The 5,000-nt window shown below is 50.6% G+C and overlaps 11 non-coding genes and 3 pseudogenes across 11 annotated transcripts in view; all 14 read right to left on the bottom strand.

The window, feature by feature from the left end:
• Positions 1-124: 124 nt before the first annotated feature.
• Positions 125-243, bottom strand: LOC128479181 (5S ribosomal RNA). The gene has a single exon (XR_008350066.1). It is a non-coding gene; the product is annotated as a 5S ribosomal RNA (ribosomal RNA).
• Positions 244-497: 254 nt separating this feature from the next.
• LOC128476681 (5S ribosomal RNA) lies at positions 498-616 on the bottom strand. Its single transcript, XR_008347684.1, has one exon. It is a non-coding gene; the product is annotated as a 5S ribosomal RNA (ribosomal RNA).
• A 252-nt stretch (positions 617-868) lies between these two features.
• On the bottom strand, positions 869-977 carry LOC128480011 (uncharacterized; annotated as a pseudogene).
• A 308-nt stretch (positions 978-1,285) lies between these two features.
• LOC128480959 (5S ribosomal RNA) lies at positions 1,286-1,404 on the bottom strand. Its single transcript, XR_008350739.1, has one exon. It is a non-coding gene; the product is annotated as a 5S ribosomal RNA (ribosomal RNA).
• A 231-nt stretch (positions 1,405-1,635) lies between these two features.
• LOC128477160 (5S ribosomal RNA) lies at positions 1,636-1,754 on the bottom strand. Its single transcript, XR_008348142.1, has one exon. It is a non-coding gene; the product is annotated as a 5S ribosomal RNA (ribosomal RNA).
• Positions 1,755-2,020: 266 nt separating this feature from the next.
• Positions 2,021-2,139, bottom strand: LOC128477828 (5S ribosomal RNA). Its single transcript, XR_008348781.1, has one exon. It is a non-coding gene; the product is annotated as a 5S ribosomal RNA (ribosomal RNA).
• Positions 2,140-2,357: 218 nt separating this feature from the next.
• On the bottom strand, positions 2,358-2,476 carry LOC128476392 (5S ribosomal RNA). The gene has a single exon (XR_008347404.1). It is a non-coding gene; the product is annotated as a 5S ribosomal RNA (ribosomal RNA).
• A 207-nt stretch (positions 2,477-2,683) lies between these two features.
• Positions 2,684-2,802, bottom strand: LOC128479223 (5S ribosomal RNA). Its single transcript, XR_008350107.1, has one exon. It is a non-coding gene; the product is annotated as a 5S ribosomal RNA (ribosomal RNA).
• Positions 2,803-3,030: 228 nt separating this feature from the next.
• Positions 3,031-3,139, bottom strand: LOC128480746 (uncharacterized; annotated as a pseudogene).
• Positions 3,140-3,498: 359 nt separating this feature from the next.
• Positions 3,499-3,617, bottom strand: LOC128476798 (5S ribosomal RNA). Its single transcript, XR_008347793.1, has one exon. It is a non-coding gene; the product is annotated as a 5S ribosomal RNA (ribosomal RNA).
• Positions 3,618-3,854: 237 nt separating this feature from the next.
• On the bottom strand, positions 3,855-3,973 carry LOC128477171 (5S ribosomal RNA). The gene has a single exon (XR_008348153.1). It is a non-coding gene; the product is annotated as a 5S ribosomal RNA (ribosomal RNA).
• Positions 3,974-4,225: 252 nt separating this feature from the next.
• On the bottom strand, positions 4,226-4,334 carry LOC128480012 (uncharacterized; annotated as a pseudogene).
• A 278-nt stretch (positions 4,335-4,612) lies between these two features.
• On the bottom strand, positions 4,613-4,731 carry LOC128481077 (5S ribosomal RNA). The gene has a single exon (XR_008350850.1). It is a non-coding gene; the product is annotated as a 5S ribosomal RNA (ribosomal RNA).
• Positions 4,732-4,974: 243 nt separating this feature from the next.
• Positions 4,975-5,000, bottom strand: part of LOC128477182 (5S ribosomal RNA) — a 119-nt gene continuing 93 nt past the window's right edge. The window contains exon 1 of the ribosomal RNA XR_008348164.1: positions 4,975-5,000. This exon is cut by the window's right edge and continues 93 nt beyond it. This is a non-coding gene — a ribosomal RNA (5S ribosomal RNA).

Raw genomic sequence — 5,000 nt, forward strand, 5'->3', positions numbered from 1 at the left:
AAGAATTATAAGCCCTGGGACAGGACAGAGAAGGTGAGAAGGTTCAAATAAGGGTTTAAAGCTTTGATGATGAGCAAGAAACACATGGCAAAAAGCTCTCCCCGGACTGTGAGAAAAAATTAAAAGCCTACAACACCTGGTATTCCCAGGCGGTCTGCCATCCAGGTACTAACCAGGCCCAACCCTGCTTAGCTTCCGAGATCAGACAAGATCGGGCGCTTTCAGGGTGGTATGGCCACAGGTGTGAAAGTTTTTTATTTTACTTCTCTTATTCTGTTGCTGCTGCTGCTGCTGCTGCTGCTGCTGCTGCTGCTGCTGCTGCTGCTGCTGCTGCTGCTGCTGCTGCTGCTGCTGCTGCTTGTCGTCAGACAAAAAGAATTATAAGCCCTGGGACAGGACAGAGAAGGTGAGAAGGTTCAAATAAGGGTTTAAAGCTTTGATGATGAGCAAGAAACACATGGCAAAAAGCTCTCCCCGGACTGTGAGAAAAAATTAAAAGCCTACAACACCTGGTATTCCCAGGCGGTCTCCCATCCAGGTACTAACCAGGCCCAACCCTGCTTAGCTTCCGAGATCAGATGAGATCGGGCGCTTTCAAGGTGGTATGGCCGCAGGTGTGAAAGTTTTTTATTTTACTTCTCTTATTCTGTTGCTGCTGCTGCTGCTGCTGCTGCTGCTGCTGCTGCTGCTGCTGCTGCTGCTGCTGCTGCTGCTGCTGCTGCTGCTGCTGCTTGTCGTCAGACAAAAAGAATTATAAGCCCTGGGACAGGACAGAGAAGGTGAGAAGGTTCAAATAAGGGTTTAAAGCTTTGATGATGAGCAAGAAACACATGGCAAAAAGCTCTCCCCGGACTGTGAGAAAAGAAAAAGCCTACAACACCTGGTATTCCCAGGCGGTCTCCCATCCAGGTACTAACCAGGCCCAACCCTGCTTAGCTTCCGAGATCAGGCGCTTTCAGGGTGGTATGGCCGCAGGTGTGAAAGCTCTTTATTTTACTTCTCTTATTCTGTTGCTGCTGCTGCTGCTGCTGCTGCTGCTGCTGCTGCTGCTGCTGCTGCTGCTGCTGCTGCTGCTGCTGCTGCTGCTGCTGCTGCTGCTGCTGCTGCTGCTGCTGCTGCTGCTGCTGCTGCTGCTGCTGCTGCTGCTTGTCGTCAGACAGAAAGAATTATAAGCCCTGGGACAGGACAGAGAAGGTGAGAAGGTTCAAACAAGGGTTTAAAGCTTTGATGATGAGCAAGAAACACATGGCAAAAAGCTCTCCCCGGACTGTGAGAAAAAATTAAAAGCCTACAACACCTGGTATTCCCAGGCGGTCTCCCATCCAGGTACTAACCAGGCCCAACCCTGCTTAGCTTCCGAGATCAGACGAGATCGGGCGCTTTCAGGGTGGTATGGCCGTAGGTGTGAAAGTTTTTTATTTTACTTCTCTTATTCTGTTGCTGCTGCTGCTGCTGCTGCTGCTGCTGCTGCTGCTGCTGCTGCTGCTGCTGCTGCTGCTTGTCGTCAGACAAAAAGAATTATAAGCCCTGGGACAGGACAGAGAAGGTGAGATGGTTCAAATAAGGGTTTAAAGCTTTGATGATGAGCAAGAAACATGGCAAAAAGCTCTCCCCGGACTGTGAGAAAAAATTAAAAGCCTACAACACCTGGTATTCCCAGGCGGTCTCCCATCCCGGTACTAACCAGGCCCAACCCTGCTTAGCTTCCGAGATCAGACGAGATCGGGCGCTTTCAGGGTGGTATGGCCGCAGGTGTGAAAGTTTTTTATTTTACTTCTCTTATTCTGTTGCTGCTGCTGCTGCTGCTGCTGCTGCTGCTGCTGCTGCTGCTGCTGCTGCTGCTGCTGCTGCTGCTGCTGCTGCTGCTGCTGCTGCTGCTGCTTGTCGTCAGACAAAAAGAATTATAAGCCCTGGGACAGGACAGAGAAGGTGAGAAGGTTCAAATAAGGGTTTAAAGCTTTGATGATGAGCAAGAAACACATGGCAAAAAGCTCTCCCCGGACTGTGAGAAAAAATTAAAAGCCTACAACACCTGGTATTCCCAGGCGGTCTGCCATCCAGGTACTAACCAGGCCCAACCCTGCTTAGCTTCCGAGATCAGACGAGATCGGGCGCTTTCAGGGTGGTATGGCCGCAGGTGTGAAAGTTTTTTATTTTACTTCTCTTATTCTGCTGCTGCTGCTGCTGCTGCTGCTGCTGCTGCTGCTGCTGCTGCTGCTTGTCGTCAGACAAAAAGAATTATAAGCCCTGGGACAGGACAGAGAAGGTGAGAAGGTTCAAATAAGGGTTTAAAGCTTTGATGATGAGCAAGAAACACATGGCAAAAAGCTCTCCCCGGACTGTGAGAAAAAATTAAAAGCCTACAACACCTGGTATTCCCAGGCGGTCTCCCATCCAGGTACTAACCAGGCCCAACCCTGCTTAGCTTCCGAGATCAGACGAGATCGGGCGCTTTCAGGGTGGTATGGCCGCAGGTGTGAAAGTTTTTTATTTTACTTCTCTTATTCTGCTGCTGCTGCTGCTGCTGCTGCTGCTGCTGCTGCTGCTTGTCGTCAGACAGAAAGAATTATAAGCCCTGGGACTGCACAGAGAAGGTGAGAAGGTTCAAATAAGGGTTTAAAGCTTTGATGATGAGCAAGAAACACATGGCAAAAAGCTCTCCCCGGACTGTGAGAAAAGAAAAAGACTACAACACCTGGTATTCCCAGGCGGTCTACCATCCAGGTACTAACCAGGCCCAACCCTGCTTAGTTTCCGAGATCAGACGAGATCGGGCGCTTTCAGGGTGGTATGGCCGCAGGTGTGAAAGTTTTTTATTTTACTTCTCTTATTCTGTTGCTGCTGCTGCTGCTGCTGCTGCTGCTGCTGCTGCTGCTGCTGCTGCTGCTGCTGCTTGTCGTCAGACAGAAAGAATTATAAGCCCTGGGACAGGACAGAGAAGGTGAGAAGGTTCAAATAAGGGTTTAAAGCTTTGATGATGAGCAAGAAACACATGGCAAAAAGCTCTCCCCGGACTGTGAGAAAAGAAAAAGCTTACAACACCTGGTATTCCCAGGCTGTCTCCCATCCAGGTACTAACCAGGCCCAACCCTGCTTAGCTTCCGAGATCAGGCGCTTTCAGGGTGGTATGGCAGCTCTTTATTTTACTTCTCTTATTCTGTTGCTGCTGCTGCTGCTGCTGCTGCTGCTGCTGCTGCTGCTGCTGCTGCTGCTGCTGCTGCTGCTGCTGCTGCTGCTGCTGCTGCTGCTGCTGCTGCTGCTGCTGCTGCTGCTGCTGCTGCTGCTGCTGCTGCTGCTGCTGCTGCTGCTGCTGCTGCTGCTGCTGCTGCTGCTGCTGCTGCTGCTGCTGCTGCTGCTGCTTGTCGTCAGACAGAAAGAATTATAAGCCCTGGGACAGGACAGAGAAGGTGAGAAGGTTCAAACAAGGGTTTAAAGCTTTGATGATGAGCAAGAAACACATGGCAAAAAGCTCTCCCCGGACTGTGAGAAAAAATTAAAAGCCTACAACACCTGGTATTCCCAGGCGGTCTCCCATGCAGGTACTAACCAGGCCCAACCCTGCTTAGCTTCCGAGATCAGACGAGATCGGGCGCTTTCAGGGTGGTATGGCCGTAGGTGTGAAAGTTTTTTATTTTACTTCTCTTATTCTGTTGCTGCTGCTGCTGCTGCTGCTGCTGCTGCTGCTGCTGCTGCTGCTGCTGCTGCTGCTGCTGCTGCTTGTCGTCAGACAAAAAGAATTATAAGCCCTGGGACAGGACAGAGAAGGTGAGATGGTTCAAATAAGGGTTTAAAGCTTTGATGATGAGCAAGAAACATGGCAAAAAGCTCTCCCCGGACTGTGAGAAAAAATTAAAAGCCTACAACACCTGGTATTCCCAGGCGGTCTCCCATCCCGGTACTAACCAGGCCCAACCCTGCTTAGCTTCCGAGATCAGACGAGATCGGGCGCTTTCAGGGTGGTATGGCCGCAGGTGTGAAAGTTTTTTATTTTACTTCTCTTATTCTGTTGCTGCTGCTGCTGCTGCTGCTGCTGCTGCTGCTGCTGCTGCTGCTGCTGCTGCTGCTGCTGCTGCTGCTGCTGCTGCTGCTTGTCGTCAGACAAAAAGAATTATAAGCCCTGGGACAGGACAGAGAAGGTGAGAAGGTTCAAATAAGGGTTTAAAGCTTTGATGATGAGCAAGAAACACATGGCAAAAAGCTCTCCCCGGACTGTGAGAAAAGAAAAAGCCTACAACACCTGGTATTCCCAGGCGGTCTCCCATCCAGGTACTAACCAGGCCCAACCCTGCTTAGCTTCCGAGATCAGGCGCTTTCAGGGTGGTATGGCCGCAGGTGTGAAAGCTCTTTATTTTACTTCTCTTATTCTGTTGCTGCTGCTGCTGCTGCTGCTGCTGCTGCTGCTGCTGCTGCTGCTGCTGCTGCTGCTGCTGCTGCTGCTGCTGCTGCTGCTGCTGCTGCTGCTGCTGCTGCTGCTTGTCGTCAGACAGAAAGAATTATAAGCCCTGGGACAGGACAGAGAAGGTGAGAAGGTTCAAACAAGGGTTTAAAGCTTTGATGATGAGCAAGAAACACATGGCAAAAAGCACTCCCCGGACTGTGAGAAAAAATTAAAAGCCTACAACACCTGGTATTCCCAGGCGGTCTCCCATCCAGGTACTAACCAGGCCCAACCCTGCTTAGCTTCCGAGATCAGACGAGATCGGGCGCTTTCAGGGTGGTATGGCCGTAGGTGTGAAAGTTTTTTATTTTACTTCTCTTATTCTGTTGCTGCTGCTGCTGCTGCTGCTGCTGCTGCTGCTGCTGCTGCTGCTGCTGCTGCTGCTGCTGCTGCTGCTGCTTGTCGTCAGACAAAAAGAATTATAAGCCCTGGGACAGGACAGAGAAGGTGAGATGGTTCAAATAAGGGTTTAAAGCTTTGATGATGAGCAAGAAACATGGCAAAAAGCTCTCCCCGGACTGTGAGAAAAAATTAAAAGCCTACAACACCTGGTATTCCCAGG

The sequence above is a fragment of the Spea bombifrons genome, chromosome 2, assembly GCF_027358695.1.
Source record: "Spea bombifrons isolate aSpeBom1 chromosome 2, aSpeBom1.2.pri, whole genome shotgun sequence".
NCBI classification, from domain to species: Eukaryota; Metazoa; Chordata; class Amphibia; order Anura; family Pelobatidae; genus Spea; species Spea bombifrons.